Source organism: Rhodnius prolixus, unplaced genomic scaffold (assembly GCF_049639745.1).
Source record: "Rhodnius prolixus isolate KJV_2025 unplaced genomic scaffold, Rpr scaffold_7, whole genome shotgun sequence".
Classification (NCBI taxonomy): domain Eukaryota; kingdom Metazoa; phylum Arthropoda; class Insecta; order Hemiptera; family Reduviidae; genus Rhodnius; species Rhodnius prolixus.
This window is the reverse complement of record NW_027411582.1, coordinates 1,047,702-1,070,711: the sequence shown is the minus strand read 5'-3', so window position 1 is coordinate 1,070,711 and position 23,010 is coordinate 1,047,702. Positions and strand designations below refer to the sequence as shown.

The 23,010-nt window shown below is 31.4% G+C and overlaps 1 long non-coding RNA gene across 2 annotated transcripts in view; it reads right to left on the bottom strand.

The window, feature by feature from the left end:
• The window catches only part of LOC141446650 (uncharacterized), a 134,017-nt gene that overhangs the window by 80,892 nt on the left and 30,115 nt on the right, over positions 1-23,010 (bottom strand). For both annotated transcript variants that reach the window (XR_012453808.1, XR_012453807.1), the window contains one exon: positions 18,836-19,105. This is a non-coding gene — a long non-coding RNA (uncharacterized lncRNA). The remainder of the gene's footprint in view (positions 1-18,835; positions 19,106-23,010) is intronic.

Genomic DNA, 23,010 nt, shown 5'->3' with positions numbered 1-23,010 from the left:
ATATCTCGTTTCCTACTCGACAGATTTTTACTAACACTTATACAATTATAGACAATAGTAGTCTCCATATACAGGTAAAATATAAACAAAATCTATCGAGTAGTTTACGAGATATTTGAAGTTAAAGTTTTCACTGTTTCAAACAAAACCAAACTTTAACTCTAAATATCTCGTTTTCCGCTCGACAGATTTTTACTAAAAGTTAAACAATTATAGACAATAGTAGTCTCCATATACAGGTAAAATATAAACAAAATCTATCGAGTAGTTTTCGAGATATTTGAAGTTAAAGATTTCACTGTTTCAAACAAAACCGAACTTCAACTCAAAATATCTCGTTTTCTGCTCGACAGATTTTTACTAACATTTACACAATTATAGACAATAGTAGTCTACATATGCAGGTAAAATATAAACAAAATCTGTCGAGTAGTTTTCGAGATATTTGAAGTTATAATTTTCACTTTAAAGAACAGAAACAAACTTTAACCCTCAATATCTCGGTTTCTGCTCAATAGATTTTTACACAAATTTACACAATTATAAACAATAGGACTCTCCGTATACAGGTAAAATATAAACAAAATCTATCGAGTAGTTTTCGAGATATTTGAAGTTAAGTTTTCACTTTATACAACAGAAAGAAACTTTAACCCAAAATATTTCGTTTTCTGAATGATAGATTTTTACTAAAATTTACACAATTGTAGACAATAGTAGTCTGCATATACAGGTGAAATGTAAACAAAATATATCGAGTAGTTTTCGAGATATTTGAAGTTAAATTTTTCACTTTATAAAACAGAAACAAATATTAACCCTAAATATCTCGTTTTCAGTTCGATAGATTTTTACTAAAATTCAAACAATTATAGACAATAGTAGTCTCCATATACAGGTAAAATATAAACAAAATCTATCAAGTAGTTTTCGAGATATTTGAAGTTAAAGTTTTCACTTTAGAGAACAGAAACAAACTTTAACCATAAATATCTCGTTTTCTGCTCGATAGATTTTTACTCAAATTCAAACAATTATAGACAATAGTAGTGTCCATATACAGGTAAAATATAAACAAAATCTATCGAGTAATTTTCGAGATATTTGAAGGTAAAGTTTTCACTTTATAGAACAGAAACCAACATTAACCATAAATATCTCGTATACTGCTCAATAGATTTTTACTAAAATTTACACAATTATAGACAATAATAGTCTCCATATAAAGGTAAAATATAAACAAAATCTATCGGGTAGTTTACGAGATATTTGAAGTTGAAGATTTCACTGTTTTAAACAAAACCAAACTTTAACTCTATATATCTCGTTTCCAACTCGACAGATTTTTACTAAAATTTACACAATTATAGACAATAGTAGTCTCCATATACAGGTAAAATATAAACAAAATCTATCGAGTAGTTTACGAGATATTTGAAGTTGAAGATTTCACTGTTTCAAACAAAACCGAACTTCAACTCAAAATATCTCGTTTTCTGCTCGACAGATTTTTACTAAAATTTACACAATTATAGACAATAGTAGTCTACATATGCAGGTAAAATATAAACAAAATCTATCGAGTAGTTTTCGAGATATTTGAAGTTAAAGTTTTCACTTCAAAGAACAGAAACAAACTTTAACCCTCAATATCTCGTTTTCTGCTCAATAGATTTTTACACAAATTTACACAATTATAAACAATAGGACTCTCCGTATACAGGTAAAATATAAACAAAATCTATCGAGTAGTTTTCGAGATATTTGAAGTTAAGTTTTCACTTTAGAGAACCGAAAGAAACTTTAACCCCAAATATCTCGTTTTCTGCTCGATTGATTTTTACTAAAATTTACACAATTATAGAGAATAGTAGTCTCCATTTACAGGTATAATATAAACAAAATCTATCGAGTAGTTTTCGAGATATTTAATGTAAAAGTTTTCACTTTATACAACAGAAACAAACTTTAACCCAAAATATCTCGTTTTCTGAACGATAGATTTTTACTAAAATTTACACAATTATAGACAATAGTAGTCTGCATATACAGGTGAAATGTAAACAAAATACATCGAGTAGTTTTCGAGATATTTGAAGGTTAATTTTTCACTTTATAAAACAGAAACAAATATTAACCCTAAATATCTCGTTTTCAGTTCGATAGATTTTTACTACAATTCAAACAATTATAGACAATAGTAGTCTCCATATACAGGTAAAATATAAACAAAATCTATCGAGTAGTTTTCGAGATATTTGAAGTTAAAGTTTTCACTTTAGAGAACAGAAACAAACTTTAACCCTAAATATCTCGTTTTCTGCTCGATAGATTTTTACTCAAATTCACACAATTATAGACAATAGTAGTGTCCATATACAGGTAAAATATAAAAAAAATCTATCGAGTAGTTTACGAGATATTTGAAGTTGAAGATTTCACTGTTTTAAACAAAACCAAACTTTAACTCTAAATATCTCGTTTCCTACTCCACAGATTTTTACTAAAACTTATACAATTATAGACAATAGTAGTCTCCATATACAGGTAAAATATAAACAAAATCTATCGAGTAGTTTACGAGATATTTGAAGGTAAAGTTTTCACTGTTTCAAACAAAACCAAACTTTAACTCAAAATATCTCGTTTTCTGCTCGACAGATTTTTACTAAAATTTACACAATTATAGACAATAGTAGTCTACAAATACAGGTAACATATAAACAAAATCTATCGAGTAGTTTTCGAGATATTTGAAGATAAATATTTCACTGTTTCAAACAAAACCGAACTTTAACTCAAAATATCTCGTTTTCTGCTTAACAGATTTTTACTAAAATTTACACAATTGTAGACAATAGTAGTCTACATATACAGGTAAAATATAAACAAAATCTATCGAGTAGTTTTCGAGATATTTGAAGTTAAAAATTTCACTGTATCAAATAAAACTGAACTTTAACTCAAAATATCCCGTTTTCTGCTCGACAGATTTTTACTAAAATTTACACAATTATAGACAATAGTAGTCTACATGTACAGGTAAAATATAAACAAAATCTATCGAGTAGTTTTCGAGATATTTGAAGTTAAAGATTTCACTGTTTCAAACAAAACCGAACTTTAACTCAAAATATCTCGTTTTCTGCTAGACAGATTTTTACTAAAATTTACACAGTTATAGACAATAGTAGTCTACATATACAGGTAAAATATAAACAAAATCTATCAAGTAGTTTTCGAGATATTTGAAGTTAAAGTTTTCACTGTTTCAAACAAAACCAAATTTTACTATAAAAATCTCGTTTTTTGCTCGACAGATTTTTCCTAAAATTTACACAATTATAGACAATAGTAGTCTCCATATACAGGTAAAATATAAACAAAATCTATCAAGTAGTTTTCGATATATTTGAAGTTAAAGATTTCACAGTTTAAACAAAACGAAACTTTAACTCTAAATATCTCGTATCCTACTCGACAGATTTTTACTAAAACTTATACAATTATAGACAATAGTAGTCTCCATATACAGGTAAAATATAAACAAAATCTTAGAGTAGTTTACGAGATATTTGAAGTTAAAGTTTTCACTGTTTCAAACAAAACCAAACTTTAACTCTAAATATCTCGTTTTCCGCTCGACAGATTTTTACTAAAAGTTAAACAATTATAGACAATAGTAGTCTACATATGCAGATAAAATATAAACAAAATCTATCGAGTAGTTTTCGAGATATTTGAAGTTAAAGTTTTCACTGTTTCAAACAAAACCAAAGCTTAACTCTAAATATCTCGTTTTCTGCTCGACAGATTTTTACTAAAATTTACACAATTATAGACAAAAGTAGTCTCCATATACAGGTAAAATATAAACAAAATCTATCGAGTAGTTTACGAGATATTTGAAGTTGAAGATTTCACTGTTTTAAACAAAACCAAACTTTAACTCTAAATATCTCGTTTCCTACTCAACAGATTTTTACTAAAATTTACACAATTATAAACAATAGTAGTCTCCATATAAAGGTAAAATATAAACAAAATCTATCGAGTAGTTTACGAGATATTTGATGTTAAAGTTTTCACTGTTTCAAACAAAACCAAACTTTAACTCTAAATATCTCGTTTTCCGCTCGACAGATTTTTACTAAAAGTTAAACAATTATAGACAATAGTAGTCTCCATATACAGGTAGAATATAAACAAAATCTATCGAGTAGTTTTCGAGATATTTGAAGTTAAAGATTTCACTGTTTCAAACAAAACCGAAATTTAACTCAAAATATCTCGTTTTCTGCTCGACAGATTTTTACTAAAATTTACACAATTATAGACAATAGTAGTCTACATATACAGGTAAAATATAAACAAAATCTATCGAGTAGTTTTCGAGATATTTGAAGTTAAAGATTACACAGTTTAAACAAAACGAAACTTTAACTCTAAATATCTCGTTTTCTGCTCGACAGATTTTTACTAAAATTTACACAATTATAGACAATAGTAGTCTCCATATACAGGTAAAATATAAACAAAATCTATCGAGTAGTTTTCGAGATATTTGAAGTTAAAGATTACACAGTTTAAACAAAACGAAACTTTAACTCTAAATATCTCGTTTTCTGCTCGACAGATTTTTACTAAAATTTACACAATTATAGACAATAGTAGTCTCCATATACAGGTAAAATATAAACAAAATCTATCGAGTAGTTTTCGAGATATTTGAAGTTAAAGATTACACAGTTTAAACAAAACGAAACTTTAACTCTAAATATCTCGTTTTCTGCTCGACAGATTTTTACTAAAATTTACACAATTATAGACAATAGTAGTCTCCATATACAGGTAAAATATAAACAAAATCTATCGAGTAGTTTTCGATATATTTGAAGTTAAAGATTTCACAGTTTAAACAAAACGAAACTTTAACTCTAAATATCTCGTTTCCTACTCAACAAATTTTTACTAAAATTTACACAATTATAGACAATAGTAGTCTCCATATACAGGTAAAATATAAACAAAATCTATCAAGCAGTTTTCGATATATTTGAAGTTAAAGATTTCACAGTTTAAACAAAACGAAACTTTAACTCTAAATATCTCGTTTCCTACTCGACAGATTTTTACTAAAACTTATACAATTATAGACAATAGTAGTCTCCATATACAGGTAAAATATAAACAAAATCTATCGAGTAGTTTACGAGATATTTGAAGTTAAAGTTTTCACAGTTTTTTAAACAAAACCAAACTTTAACTCTAAATATCTCGTTTTCCGTTTGACAGATTTTTACTAAAAGTTAAACAATTATAGACAATAGTAGTCTACATATGCAGGTAAAATATAAACAAAATCTATCGAGTAGTTTTCGAGATATTTGAAGTTAAAGATTACACAGTTTAAACAAAACGAAACTTTAACTCTAAATATCTCGTTTTCTGCTCGACAGATTTTTACTAAAATTTACACAATTATAGACAATAGTAGTCTCCATATACAGGTAAAATATAAACAAAATCTATCGAGTAGTTTTCGATATATTTGAAGTTAAAGATTTCACAGTTTAAACAAAACGAAACTTTAACTCTAAATATCTCGTTTCCTACTCAACAGATTTTTACTAAAATTTACACAACTATAGACAATAGTAGTCTCCATATACAGGTAAAATATAAACAAAATCTATCGAGTAGTTTACGAGATATTTGAAGTTGAAGATTTCACTGTTTTAAACAAAACCAAACTTTAACTCTATATATCTCGTTTTCTGCTCGACAGATTTTTACTAAAATTTACACAATTATAGACAATAGTAGTCTCCATATACAGGTAAAATATAAACAAAATCTATCAAATAGTTTACGAGATATTTGAAGTTGAAGATTTCACTGTTTTAAACAAAACCAAACTTTAACTCTAAATATCTCGTTTCCTACTCGACAGATTTTTACTAAAATTTACACAATTATAGACAATAGTAGTCTCCATATACAGGTAAAATATAAACAAAATCTATCGAGTAGTTTTCGAGATATTTGAAGTTGAAGATTTCACTGTTTTAAACAAAACCAAACTTTAACTCTAAATATCTCGTTTCCTACTCCACAGATTTTTACTACAATTTACACAATTATAGACAATAGTAGTCTCCATATACAGGTAAAATATAAACAAAATCTATCTAGTAGTTTACGAGATATTTGAAGTTGAAGATTTCACTGTTTTAAACAAAACCAAACTTTAACTCTAAATATCTCGTTTCCTACTCGACAGATTTTTACTACAATTTACACAATTATAGACAATAGTAGTCTCCATATACAGGTAAAATATAAACAAAATCTATCGAGTAGTTTACGAGATATTTGAAGTTGAAGATTTCACTGTTTTAAACAAAACCAAACTAACTCTAAATATCTCGTTTCTTACTCGACAGATTTTTACTAAAATTTACACAATTATAGACAATAGTAGTCTCCATATACAGGTAAAATATAAACAAAATCTATCGAGTAGTTTACGAGATATTTGAAGTTGAAGATTTCACTGTTTTAAACAAAACCAAACTTTAACTCTATATATCTCGTTTCCTACTCGACAGATTTTTACTAAAATTTATACAATTATAGACAATAGTAGTCTCCATATACAGGTAAAATAGAAACAAAATCTATCGAGTAGTTTTCGAGTGATTTGAAGGTAAAATTTTTACTTTATAAAACAGAAACCAACTTTAACCCTGAATATATCGTTTTCTGCTCGATAATTTTTTACTCAAATTTACACAATTATGGACAATAGTGGTCTGCATATACATGCGAAATATAAACAAAATCTATCGAGTAGTTTTCGAGATATTTGAAGTTAAAGTTTACACTTTATAGAATAGAAACCAACTTTAACCCTGAATTTATCGTTTTCTGCTCGGTAATTTTTTACTTCAATTCACACAATTATGGACAATAGTAGTCTGCATATCCATGCAAAATATAAAAAATATCTATCGAGTAGTTTTCAAGATATTTAAAGTTAAAATTTTCACTTTATAGAACAGAAACAAACTTTAACCCTAAATATCTCGTTTTCTGCCCGATAGACTTTTACTAAAATTCACACAATTATAGACAGTAGTAGTCTCTATATACAGGTAAAATATAAACAAAATCTATCGAGTAGTTTTCGGGATATTTGAAGTTAAAGATTTCACTTTATAGAATAGAAACCAACTTTAACCCTGAATTTATCGTTTTCTGCTCGGTAATTTTTTACTTCAATTCACACAATTATGGACAATAGTAGTCTGCATATCCATGCAAAATATAAACAATATCTATCGAGTAGTTTTCAAGATATTTAAAGTTAAAATTTTCACTGTTTTAAACAAAACCAAACTTTAACTCTAAATATCTCGTTTCCTACTCCACAGATTTTTACTACAATTTACACAATTATAGACAATAGTAGTCTCCATATACAGGTAAAATATAAACAAAATCTATCTAGTAGTTTACGAGATATTTGAAGTTGAAGATTTCACTGTTTTAAACAAAACCAAACTTTAACTCTAAATATCTCGTTTCCTACTCGACAGATTTTTACTACAATTTACACAATTATAGACAATAGTAGTCTCCATATACAGGTAAAATATAAACAAAATCTATCGAGTAGTTTACGAGATATTTGAAGTTGAAGATTTCACTGTTTTAAACAAAACCAAACTAACTCTAAATATCTCGTTTCTTACTCGACAGATTTTTACTAAAATTTACACAATTATAGACAATAGTAGTCTCCATATACAGGTAAAATATAAACAAAATCTATCGAGTAGTTTACGAGATATTTGAAGTTGAAGATTTCACTGTTTTAAACAAAACCAAACTTTAACTCTATATATCTCGTTTCCTACTCGACAGATTTTTACTAAAATTTATACAATTATAGACAATAGTAGTCTCCATATACAGGTAAAATAGAAACAAAATCTATCGAGTAGTTTTCGAGTGATTTGAAGGTAAAATTTTTACTTTATAAAACAGAAACCAACTTTAACCCTGAATATATCGTTTTCTGCTCGATAATTTTTTACTCAAATTTACACAATTATGGACAATAGTGGTCTGCATATACATGCGAAATATAAACAAAATCTATCGAGTAGTTTTCGAGATATTTGAAGTTAAAGTTTTCACTTTATAGAATAGAAACCAACTTTAACCCTGAATTTATCGTTTTCTGCTCGGTAATTTTTTACTTCAATTCACACAATTATGGACAATAGTAGTCTGCATATCCATGCAAAATATAAAAAATATCTATCGAGTAGTTTTCAAGATATTTAAAGTTAAAATTTTCACTTTATAGAACAGAAACAAACTTTAACCCTAAATATCTCGTTTTCTGCCCGATAGACTTTTACTAAAATTCACACAATTATAGACAGTAGTAGTCTCTATATACAGGTAAAATATAAACAAAATCTATCGAGTAGTTTTCGGGATATTTGAAGTTAAAGATTTCACTTTATAGAATAGAAACCAACTTTAACCCTGAATTTATCGTTTTCTGCTCGGTAATTTTTTACTTCAATTCACACAATTATGGACAATAGTAGTCTGCATATCCATGCAAAATATAAACAATATCTATCGAGTAGTTTTCAAGATATTTAAAGTTAAAATTTTCACTTTATAGAACAGAAACAAACTTTAACCCTAAATATCTCGTTTTCTGCTCGATAGATTTTTACTAAAATTCACACAATTATAGACAATAGTAGTCTCTATATACAGGTAAAATATAAACAAAATCTATCGAGTAGTTTTCGGGATATTTGAAGTTAAAGATTTCACTGTTTCAAACAAAACCAAACTTTAACTCTAAATATCTCGTTTTCTGCTCGGTAATTTTTTACTTCAATTCACACAATTATGGACAATAGTAGTCTGCATATCCATGCAAAATATAAACAATATCTATCGAGTAGTTTTCAAGATATTTAAAGTTAAAATTTTCACTTTATAGAACAGAAACAATCTTTAACCCTAAATATCTCGTTTTCTGCTCGATAGATTTTTACTAAAATTCACACAATTATAGACAGTAGTAGTCTCTATATACAGGTAAAATATAAACAAAATCTATCGAGTAGTTTTCGGGATATTTGAAGTTAAAGATTTCACTTTATAGAATAGAAACCAACTTTAACCCTGAATTTATCGTTTTCGGCTCGGTAATTTTTTACTTCAATTCACACAATTATGGACAATAGTAGTCTGCATATCCATGCAAAATATAAACAATATCTATCGAGTAGTTTTCAAGATATTTAAAGTTAAAATTTTCACTTTATGGAACAGAAACAAACTTTAACCCTAAATATCTCGTTTTCTGCTCGATAGATTTTTACTAAAATTCACACAATTATAGACAATAGTAGTCTCTATATACAGGTAAAATATAAACAAAATCTATCGAGTAGTTTTCGGGATATTTGAAGTTAAAGATTTCACTGTTTCAAACAAAACCAAACTTTAACTCTAAATATCTCGTTTCCTACTCGACAGATTTTTACTAAAATTTACACAATTATAGACAATAGTGATCTCTATATACAGGTAAAATATAAACAAAATCTATCGAGTAGTTTTCGGGATATTTGAAGTTAATCTTTTCACTTTATAGAACAGAAACAAACATTAACTCTAAATATCTCGTTTTCTGCTCGACAGATTTTTACTAAAATTTACACAATTATAGACAATAGTAGTCTCCATATACAGGTAAAATATAAACAAAATCTATCGAGTAGTTTTCGATATATTTGAAGTTAAAGATTTCACAGTTTAAACAAAACGAAACTTTAACTCTAAATATCTCGTTTCCTACTCAACAGATTTTTACTAAAATTTACACAACTATAGACAATAGTAGTCTCCATATACAGGTAAAATATAAACAAAATCTATCGAGTAGTTTTCGAGATATTTGAAGTTGAAGATTTGACTGTTTTAAACAAAACCAAACTTTAACTCTAAATATCTCGTTTCCTACTCCACAGATTTTTACTACAATTTACACAATTATAGACAATAGTAGTCTCCATATACAGGTAAAATATAAACAAAATCTATCTAGTAGTTTACGAGATATTTGAAGTTGAAGATTTCACTGTTTTAAACAAAACCAAACTTTAACTCTAAATATCTCGTTTCCTACTCGACAGATTTTTACTACAATTTACACAATTATTGACAATAGTAGTCTCCATATACAGGTAAAATATAAACAAAATCTATCGAGTAGTTTACGAGATATTTGAAGTTGAAGATTTCACTGTTTTAAACAAAACCAAACTAACTCTAAATATCTCGTTTCTTACTCGACAGATTTTTACTAAAATTTACACAATTATAGACAATAGTAGTCTCCATATACAGGTAAAATATAAACAAAATCTATCGAGTAGTTTACGAGATATTTGAAGTTGAAGATTTCACTGTTTTAAACAAAACCAAACTTTAACTCTATATATCTCGTTTCCTACTCGACAGATTTTTACTAAAATTTACACAATTATAGACAATAGTAGTCTCCATATACAGGTAAAATATAAACAAAATCTATCGAGTAGTTTTCGAGATATTTGAAGTTAAATTTTCACTTTATAGAATAGAAACCAACTTTAACCCTGAATTTATCGTTTTCTGCTCGGTAATTTTTTACTTCAATTCACACAATTATGGACAATAGTAGTCTGCATATCCATGCAAAATATAAAAAATATCTATCGAGTAGTTTTCAAGATATTTAAAGTTAAAATTTTCACTTTATAGAACAGAAACAAACTTTAACCCTAAATATCTCGTTTTCTGCCCGATAGACTTTTACTAAAATTCACACAATTATAGACAGTAGTAGTCTCTATATACAGGTAAAATATAAACAAAATCTATCGAGTAGTTTTCGGGATATTTGAAGTTAAAGATTTCACTTTATAGAATAGAAACCAACTTTAACCCTGAATTTATCGTTTTCTGCTCGGTAATTTTTTACTTCAATTCACACAATTATGGACAATAGTAGTCTGCATATCCATGCAAAATATAAACAATATCTATCGAGTAGTTTTCAAGATATTTAAAGTTAAAATTTTCACTTTATAGAACAGAAACAAACTTTAACCCTAAATATCTCGTTTTCTGCTCGATAGATTTTTACTAAAATTCACACAATTATAGACAATAGTAGTCTCTATATACAGGTAAAATATAAACAAAATCTATCGAGTAGTTTTCGGGATATTTGAAGTTAAAGATTTCACTGTTTCAAACAAAACCAAACTTTAACTCTAAATATCTCGTTTTCTGCTCGGTAATTTTTTACTTCAATTCACACAATTATGGACAATAGTAGTCTGCATATCCATGCAAAATATAAACAATATCTATCGAGTAGTTTTCAAGATATTTAAAGTTAAAATTTTCACTTTATAGAACAGAAACAATCTTTAACCCTAAATATCTCGTTTTCTGCTCGATAGATTTTTACTAAAATTCACACAATTATAGACAGTAGTAGTCTCTATATACAGGTAAAATATAAACAAAATCTATCGAGTAGTTTTCGGGATATTTGAAGTTAAAGATTTCACTTTATAGAATAGAAACCAACTTTAACCCTGAATTTATCGTTTTCTGCTCGGTAATTTTTTACTTCAATTCACACAATTATGGACAATAGTAGTCTGCATATCCATGCAAAATATAAACAATATCTATCGAGTAGTTTTCAAGATATTTAAAGTTAAAATTTTCACTTTATAGAACAGAAACAAACTTTAACCCTAAATATCTCGTTTTCTGCTCGATAGATTTTTACTAAAATTCACACAATTATAGACAGTAGTAGTCTCTATATACAGGTAAAATATAAACAAAATCTATCGAGTAGTTTTCGGGATATTTGAAGTTAAAGATTTCACTTTATAGAATAGAAACCAACTTTAACCCTGAATTTATCGTTTTCTGCTCGGTAATTTTTTACTTCAATTCACACAATTATGGACAATAGTAGTCTGCATATCCATGCAAAATATAAACAATATCTATCGAGTAGTTTTCGGGATATTTGAAGTTAATCTTTTCACTTTATAGAACAGAAACAAACATTAACTCTAAATATCTCGTTTTCTGCTCGACAGATTTTTACTAAAATTTACACAATTATAGACAATAGTAGTCTCCATATACAGGTAAAATATAAATAAAGTCTATCGAGTAGTTTTCAAGATATTTAAAGTTAAAATTTTCACTTTATAGAACAGAAACAAACTTTAACCCTAAATATCTCGTTATCTGCTCGATAGATTTTTGCTAAAATTTTTCAGAATTATAGACAATAGTAATTTCAGATCCAAACATTTCTCAGAGCACCAAGGAGATAAGGATTTCAATGCCTTTTGCAAGTTCCTACATTCATGTGGGGATGAGATTGACAGAAAGATTTTAAGGTCATCCGCAAATAGCAAAAAAGGTTGAATCTTGAAGATTGTGCTTTATGTCATTAATAAATAAGGTTAATAGAAGTTGCCCCAGATGAGAACCCTGAGGAACCCCCAGATAGGACAGGAAAAGGAAGTGATTTTGAAAGATTTTAGTTTCACTACTTGTATTTTTCCAATTGAATAACTGCGAATCCAAAGAAGAAGTTTGCCATGAATGCCATAACTTAGCGAGTAAAATACAATGATTAACAATATCGAAAGCCTTGGCAAAGTCAGTGTAAACGGAATCAACTTGGGTATTACTAACAAAAGAGTCAAGAATATATTTTTGATACGTGAGTAGATTGGTGATAGTAGAACGATCTGACCGAAAGCCATGTTGTTCAGATATTAATATAGATTTTACAACAAATGAAAGATAAATATTATTTATACTTTCAAAGATTTTAGGGAAAGAATGATTGAATAGAAAGAATCAGGTGGGTAATTCTTTATATCCGATCATTAACGCTTGACTATTGCATAAAGTGACCACCAGTTTGTTCGAAGAATGAACTTAAACAGATAATTTTGATTTAAAATATAAATAAATAAATAATTAAAGTAATTGATATCTGATGGTCAAAGCATTTTTGGAAAACTTTTCGAATTTTCTGGCTTTATAATTTTTTTTATTTATTACAGATTAAATGGTGCGCTACTCGGACAAATATTTTTTTAGATGAAAATGGCCAGCAAAAGGGTCTGTGACATCTAATAAATTCTAAAAAATGTGAAGGAAAAGTTAATTATTCAATATTAATGAAGGTACTTATGATTTGTGTACTTTTTGGCATAGACTACCTTTATAATAAACTTTTAAAACTGTATGTTTTTGGCTAAGGAGATTTGCTAAAGTAATTATTTACAGATGTAAATATGAAATAAAGGGAAAAGAAAAAACATTTCAGCGGCAAAGATGTAAGCGATCTGTGAAATTCATATCCTGAGACAGTCGCCTTCTTCGCGCGTCCCTGGATTGACAAAAATCCCAAGATGGGAAGTTGAGGGAAAGCTGAAGGTGGAAAACGTCTTACTTCCGGCTTCCTTTAGTTTTCTTTGGACTGGCTGAATTTCATCATAATGTATTGGACGAGGCCGATCACTTCGACCAGTATTGATTTTAGCGGGATTCTGTTGTAGCTGTAACGCCAAGGATCCTTCTAACGGTGCCATTTTTGTTATGATGTGAAACATGCACCACCACATTGAAATCAACTCTTATCATGTAAATTTAACGTTTCAAGAGAACATGATGACGTATGAGAAAATAGGGCTTAAAAGATTAGCCATTTAGTTTTGGTTAAACATGGGCGTAGCTAGTTATGTACGAGCTGCAGCTTCAGGTAGGTCCTGGGGCCAGTAGTGTCGCATGTCTCAGACGTCACGCAATTCCTTTCCTCAATCGTCCGACAGAACGCGCTCAATGCCCACCCTGCAATGCCGCTGATAACAAAGTTTTTTATTCGCTTCCATGTACGTTACGTACGTACGTATGTACCACTATGTTTATGTTACTTGTTTGCGTAAATATTATCAACACGCAACTGTACGTGCGCAGCCCAAAACCTTGCTAGACTAACCAATATATTTTAATAAAATATAACAAAAAATAAATAAGTTAATGAGTTCACTCAGGCAGATATGCATTCACTTCTCTATATAGATTTTCTTTTTCTTTTTTTTTTAGTTTACATTTCGTTTAAGTTGGCAACAATGTGGTTTGGGGGACACACGAAACTAGGATCGGCTAATTTATGGTAAAAATAAAAACAAAAACTTTTTGTAATTCCCGCCAGGTTAGTTTTATCCACAGCTTTTTAGTTTCTCCTTAAGCTTAGTTAGGATGGTATTGCAATCGAGCATATTTTGGTTTTTAGTTCTTCATACAGAAGATAAAGTTTTTTCTAAAATCATTACTTTTTTCCAATAAAAATGTTATTACTCAAAAAGTTTTGGTCCGAATTCGATTATGATGACACGGTTAGAAAGGCAGATAAATTTGCTAAAAATTGATACCATTTTGAAGCATAAGTTATTCTCCAAACTGCCTCAATCTTCCTCCGAATGCTGGAAAATAAAAGTAATCGAAATTTTTAAGAAAACTCATTCGGCTCTTATGTGATCATTATCCGGCCCAGGTGCTGGCACTTTTTATAAAAGTTTCCTTGTTTAATGGGCTTTCTAACGGTATATCATTTTCCAGGATTCCTTTTATCTTCGTATGAGAAATTACGTTTGTTTTATAAGAAAACGTGTTCACGAGTACTCAACAGTGTTATGGTACAATAGAAAATTTTGAAACCAAGTCTAACAGATAAGGGAAGTTTATTTGTAAGGCACTTAGTTGTATTGGTTAATACCTAATTCAGATTATAAAGATTATCTGTTAGTGGGTTCAAAGGGTTGTCAAGACTTATTCACATTTTTTTCTTTTTCAACAGGGTAGTTGTGTGTGAAATTGTAATTTGGAGTAAATACAAACTATATGAATTTTTTTTATAAAAGTAGTACTTGTTTAATATATTTCCTAACATTTTCTCAAATATTTTAGAGTTTAGATTTATTTATTTATTTTTAGTGCAATTTATAACCTTTGACTTCCTTATTTAAAGGCAGCTTACTTTAAAATTGACTACTGGTCCATCTAAAAGAGTTTTCAATGAATTAAACAGCTTGATAACTAACACTCTTGAGTGCTCGTGAACACGTTTTCTTATAAAACAAACGTAATTTCTCATACGAAGATAAAAGGAATCCTGGAAAATGATAAACCGTTTGAAAGCCCATTAAACAAGGAAACTTTTATAAAAAGTGCTAGCACCTACGCCTGATAATGATCACATAAGAGCCGAATGAGTTTTCTTCAAAAATTTCGATAACTTTTATTTTTCCAGCATTCGGAGGGAGATTAAGGCTGATTAGAGAATAACTTATGCTTCAATATGGTATCAATTTTTAGCAAATTTATCTGTATTTCTAACCGTGTCATCAGAATCGAATTCGGACCAAAACGTTTTGAGTAATAACATTTTTATTAGAAAAAAGTAATGATTTTAGAAAAAAACTTTAAAGTGACGTCACTCAAGAACAGAGGAAAATATGAAGTTGGCCAATACGTCATTGAACTCCACTTTAGATGTACTCTACACAGTAGGCCTATGGACAATACTTACTGGTTCACCCTGTATACTGAATGCATATGTAGAACGTGTGAGACGGTGACTTAGATGAAGTTATATACTCTACGTCATTAACCATCCTCTGATGATGAATGAAGGCCCGCAAACGTCGAGAAACCCAATACGCATGCGCGCTACAAAATCAGCTATATTTATCTACTAAACATGGTAATCCTAGCTGTACACAGCAGAGTTATAACCTATAGAAGCCTCAATGTCATCGGTGATCGGTCGAACTGAGAGGCATAACTTGGAGCGGTCCGCTACCCAGAATGAATCTTCGGTACCGTCTTAAGAGTTTCCTTTCTAGGCTCTCCTGAAAGGATAATTCTCTCTAACGCAGATTTATTCTCAGATTTGTTACGAATAGAAACGGTATCGAAACACTGTGAGGTAAGGTGACACAATGCCCGTGACATAACTGTCTTCCAGTTTTTAGTCCCTAAATATAAAGACCATTTTTGGCGCACTTCATACATATTTTGTATAATTTTTTTATTTAAAAATCTAAAGGTTGAAGGAACATTAGAATTGGGATCACGTGCGTCTAGTTAGCTGTCCCAACCTGTTGATCTCCTCCTAGTTGCGATCACTTCCGCTTCTTGCAGCTACTTCCTCACCCACCGCCTGTTTCCGGCCAAACACTCCCATCACCTTCTCCGGCTTTAAATCTTAAATTGTATTCTTACTATGGTTTGCTTTGCCAAGCTTACATATTTAGAGGTGTTTTAAACAGCTATACCAATATTGAAGGAAATCATCGTCATTCTTCGAGTAAAGCGGAATCACTTCCGGTAGATTTGATCGCTAAGATGCCGATGATTTCGCTGGTGGTGACACGAAAGAAACAGTTGGAAGTTGCTCCCAGACAGTCATGTAAGGAATCCCAAAATCTAAATTCACTGTGAATGTGGTAAATTTGACAGGATGTCCAACACCCACTGCCTTATATACTAAAGATACTATTACGATGGAAAGCCGGAACTGGCGTTCTTGATAAGAGGAAGTATAGCGTGGGACTTTCCGTGTTTTCAATGTAATATACGTTTTTAAGTCCCCAGGAGCAGGAAAAAGCTCTATTTGCAATGTGTGCTGTGACGGGAAATCGCGGAGAGCTGCAACTCTATATCTCGTCCGGCTACCTTCATCCCCACCGAGCCAACAAAACCTCTCCAGTAAGTGCAACTACCACTTTGTGGTACCGACGATTTTCTTTGAACGACGCGTAATAACTGCAAACAGGAAGACCTCTAACTTTATTGGCAAATTGGAATAAGAGAACTTTTGGGATGTGAGGTCACGCTACTCAACTAACCGGATTATGAAAGGACCGGATGCTAATCATCGATGTTGGCGATTCTTTCACCGGAACTACCAACTTTTGAGATATCTGCTATGGAGTGCCAATAAAGAAGTTATGTTTTCCAATCTGGAGAACGTTAGTTAGACGTAAATGTGCCACAAATATCGGCCATGAGTGGGTTAGAAGCATGCAACTGAACGGAATGTCATGGAGTGTCCGCATGTTTGTATTAATACGAGCTTTATTCAAATTCTATAAGAGAGCTGTAAATATGCGGTCAATAAATACAAATTGTTATTTATTACTGCAGTAAATTTATTGCGTCAAATATATTAATGTATTCATGAAGATAAGTATAGTGTAAGACGAGAGACTTGGATGTTTATGTTGACTATGATAGATCCGGACGCCTACACTGCCGCTGGTACAGCCGAACAGAGAGATAGCAGATCTGGATGATGACCTAGAACTATAAGAACCAATAGTCCCAAACTAGTTGCTGAGGCCGGGCCCTTGTTAGGACCGTTAGCGGCCGCTCTGGGGAGTTGCTGCCCCACATAGGCCAAATTCTCTAGCGCCGACTCAGGTCAAGAACTTAAATAGACCGGACTAGTATCGATATTCTTCGGCTCTCTCTCACCGTGCCTAACATCACCGCGACCAAACCTTCTCGACTGGAGAAAGAAATGTTCTCCAGGAACAAAACACTTCCTCTTACCCCTTCTAAGAGGAGCCATTGCATTCTTGCAGATATTAGATTTGGAGTTTCCATCGGATGTTGCGTGATTTGAGGTCACAATTGAATATCTAATTTAATTTATCTAATTTAATTGAATCTAATTTAATTTAAAAAGGGAAATCAATAAGGGAAAGACACTATTTAGTGATATAACCAGAGTGAGGTGAGCAGGATAAAGAGGAACACTGGCGCGGTGACATTTCCCAGTGGCAAAGAGGGGGTTCTATGTAGGCCGCGGGACCGGTCTTCTTAGCCACAATGTGCGCGAATTCATGGACATTTTTTGGGCTCTATGTGTTAACAACATATGGCTACGAATGCACAGAGCCAGTCACCCGTTATCCAAGAAGTCAATTTACTATTCAAAACAATCATCAACCCAAAATTCCAGAAATAAATCAAGATTAAGAAAAAAAAACACAGTAGAAAATGTAAAAGTTAAAGTTTGCTTAAAATCCAAAATTTAAAGTCCAGGCAACTCGCCCCAGAACAGTAATTTAGCGAAATAGAAGGCAACTACTAAGTCTACAATTGGGAGAAATTTCATCACAGTGCAAAAGAGTGAAGAGATGTCGAAGTCTACGAAGATTAAAAAACAAAATTGATGACTGCGAAACTTTTTATGCGATTTCTATAAAATATAAAATTTAACTAGCTAAGGTCTGTGGTTATACTCGAATTGTCTCTCAAAATATTCGTGATTTTTTTACAGTTTTATTTATTTTTTGTGTTTATAACTGGTAAAGTTTACGACTGGCCAAACTAAAAGGCCAAGGTTAACTTTGTAAGATAGAGCTGCGTGTAGCTAGTTAGCGAACAGGTTTTGGGCTAGTCGTAGAGCTGTCTAGGTGTGTCTGCCTCGCACAATCTTTCTTCCCTAGAGCTGGCAAAAAACTGCTGTCTAGCCTAGACCAGTTATGCTAATCAAGCGAGCAGAGCATTCCTAGACACTGGTTTATCCAGTATCGCCTACTTCCAACCAATCATCAAACAAACAGATATTTATGATTAATCAGGCAAATTTCGCCTGTAACAATGATTAAAGGAGGCCTACCTTAAAGAGGTAATTTATGCTGTTAGGTCCTAATTCCCCACTAATTGATATTCACCAATCAATACTTTGTGACCCTTTCAGCCAGATGTTGCTGGACCGCACTAAATGTGAATTAATAAATACATTTCTTGGTCTCTTTTTTGGGTAGAATGGAAGTGTAAGATTTCCTCGGTATATTGATATCATACTGAACCGGTTTCTTCATTCTGGAGAAAATACTGGAAGAATCTTCTGTTTTGGTCAGTTGGTTTGGTCATTTTATATTCTGAGCTACAAAACAAAAAGCAATATTTAACCACTCAGCATAACCACAATTAATCATAACTAAAATTAAATATATCACAATAAAATCTAATTTAGATATGTTGGTACGTAATAGTAACAACAACTAATTCTACACTGAATTAATGCTGATACGCTTCTGATAATTATAATTCTATTTTCGTACTAAGAAAAAGATCTTTAATTTTTACTTATCTAAGAATTATGGTTAATGGGTACTCAAATATGATTATTATGAGTAAAGAGATTTCACATGATTACACTTAACGCACTCTAAACAACTGTACGTTCTTAGATACTAGAGTAAGGTTACAAACAAATAGGTTATGGGTGTCTAGGCTGAAGATATCATCCTCATTGATATTAACGTTTTTGATTTGTAATTTACTTTGATTTATATGTAATCGATTTTATGACTATAAAGACGCCATGTTGACATCTTATTATAAAATATTTAAATTTAACATTTAATAGGAAAAATACAAATTACAGTATTTATACGTTTCGGAACTGTTTCTTTCAACGGAAGATTACAGATTATAAAATGTTTTTGTTACTATAATTGTGTTATACTGTTTTTTGATTTCTATCGATTATAAGAAAAAAAAACGGGATTTCCAGATCGTGATTATCCCTACTATTTTTTAGGTAATGTAAGTGGACATTTTGTTAGTTAGTTCCAAAACACTTATTTACTCCATTATGATAATTCTCTTCATAACTCTAGCATTGAATAACCGATTCAATACTGTTTTAGTAAGTTAATAGTTAGTATTGTTACTGACTTAAAATTGGTTATTTTCTACGGCTTTCTACGAATAGAGTATTTGGACGTTCTGCAATTTACCCTGTGTTAACACTATTACGCATTTCAAAGACGATTGTTTCCTTTAGTCGCCCAGAAGGGCTGCACCAGTAATATATTTTATGCACTCATATCAATTTTCTTACGGAAATTCACCTCTAATAAGACGGTTCCATTTATAAACTTGCATTAATTTATTGTTTTCTGTAGTAGACAAACAGTTTATAAAGCAAACGAGTTGCATTTAACCTGAATAGACAGACTCTGGTGTCGACCATAGTCTATTTTCAAGGTCTCATAACAAGCCCAAATATGCACGACTTGTATTTTGTTTTATAACCAACTATTACCTTCACGCATGCTAACAAACAATAGAATAAATTAATAATTTGTAAATGGTAAAACATACTAGACAATTTGTCAATGCTTTTGTTACATTTATCAATTTAAAATTCTCTGATTTGAACACGCGCTTAGTTTACACTTATCTATTACGAAAAAATAGCCCAAATATGCTTGCAGAAAAACACCCGCAATTTAAATAATTCCATTAAATTTTTTAACTTGGAATTTGTGAAAAAAGATGGCTACATTGATTCACAGATGTTCTGTAAAGTAAAAAAGAAACTAGTGTAGCGAGACAGCACGGTTCCTCCAGAACCCAGGTTTACCTTGGGCTAAGTATCTGACCTAGATGAAAGGTTGGACCAGCTGTTAGTTAAGTACGAAGTTCAAATGAAGTACTTGGACAGATGTCTAGTAATACTCTTAGGTCGCTCTTCTGGTGCGGATACTGATAGAAATTTCTCTCATAAATACTATTCATGCGATAGAATCGTACTGTTACTGAAGTGGAACATTAGAGAAAAGTACCGCCCATTCTCGTCACTAGACACTTTAGTCTAGAAAATCTTGATCATCCCCTAAACCTTCTTTGCAGGAAAGCGCAGATGGAATAGAATCATTTAGTCTTCACTGAGGCACCGAACAGTTTAGCTAATGGAGAAAATAGCACCAGTGTGATTACGGGGATTGTGGAATGGGCAAGCATTATTATTGGATACACTGCAGATGCACCTAACTGCACCGCGTAGATCCCAACGGAACTCCTCGGCATATTCCTTCATCATATTCACTATTGTTGTCTCACAGGTGACGGATTACCCCCTCCAATAATCGGCTGTTTACTTTCCCTTACTACACTGCCCAAGACTTCCCTCTAAAGTGTCCTGTTTGTAAATCGTACTGTCTTACCACCTAGCAATCACACTTCTTCTTCAAGGCTCTGGCGAATCCAAAATAGACTGCAAGTTTTTGAGTCCTCGAAGGCTTACTACTGACTCCAAATTATTCCCGAAATAGGAAATCCGGCCATAAACTCCGGAAGCTGGTTCCTGATTTCATTTAATTAAATCCATGAATTAATAATCGAATTATAAAAGGTGAACTCAATTTGTATAATTAAATTCGGCAACAGTATTATTTAGAATAGAGGAAAATGATTTAGTTTGATTATTATTTGTAATAAATAGAGATGTATTCGTTCGCTTTCTGCACATTAGAGAACCGAGCATGGCATGATCAACAGCTGACTTCCGGTCTCGCCATTAACATATTCCGAATGGAGTATATCCATTTTTTTTACATAATTAAGAAGAATATATAGGAAAGTTATTTATTCATCTCATTCTCTTATTAATTACTTTCTCGTGCTCCTGTTATGAGGCGATCCTGACAGAGTGCCGGCCTAGAGAGGCCATGAAAACAGAGGTCAGTAGAGATGATGCTGGTGGGAAAAGGAAACTGCCCCTTGATTAATCGCGGTATCATCGCTAGACCTTGAAGCAGTACTCAAAGAAATCTACATCTCCGACTATTTGCTCAAGGCTCTTCAAGCTGAAGACTTGAAGCTTTAAGACCCTTTCTACTGCTAGTAAAAGAAGGGGAGACAATAAGCGTTACTGGACAGAAGAGGAGTTCCAGGATCAGAGCCCATCCGTTCCGGTATAATCTGTTTTTAGTATAAAACTGCAGAATCCATGAAATGTCTCTACTACCTGGGACGACGTAGGAGGATCCCTTGAATCAGTTGCGGAACTGGGAACTCCAGGACGTCTTATTCATTGAACAGAAACCTTTCTGTTTTATTCTCACTTCAAATGACGCATTAAAATCTATTCAAATTATAGCGATGAACTTGCTGCACAATTAACCATGTTTTACACGGTGAATTAAACATTTGTAATAATTCTGACCAAGATGGTTTACTTTTACTGCAGCTAATGTAATTATCTTGATGACGGATTAATTATTAAATAATTGGTGGAGGCCAGTGAGCACTACACTCTCACTTTGCCTTATTACACATCTTAGTAGTAACTCACTGCTGTCCACTGTCACCTTGCCGTTATTACTAGTGTTCATGGTACCCGTCTAGGGGCTTCATCATAATTCAGTCAATAGGAATATCGAGTTTTGAGTGGATAGTAAAATGCTTGGTTACCCACAGGGCCACTCAACGCGTGGCGGTCGCCTTAGGATGCCCCAACTGCAATCAGCTGTGTAAAATGATTAATTCCAATTCAGACATTCTTAAAGCAGTAAACGAAAGAATTTATTCCTTTGGCGCAGCCTCACCATTACCAGCAGACGAAAACCTTTTTTTGCAGCCGAGTTGCATTAATTGAAAAGTTGGGAGCGTGCATTTCCCCCCGCTACAATCAGACGATTAGCCTAATAATATCGAATATGCAATTAGAAAACTCATTTCAGTATTATTAAATACTATCTGTGTGCAATGTACATTAATAGCATTCTAAATTGCATATAATGACCACCAGTCTGGGAAGATGGAGCTATTACTGCAGCAGCTGGAGGTACCGCCAGCAATTTGGAGTCACAAATTACATTCCAGATTTTTAGTATCGTTTAATTTATTATGCAGGAACTATTCTTATCGCTACTAAGAGGAAGCTTTGCAATCGAATCAAATTTTTCAATTTTTATTTTCCTATTGAAAGTGATTGGTTTAGGTTTTATTATAGCAGCTGTTATTAATAGAATATAATTCTATATTTAATGGTAATTA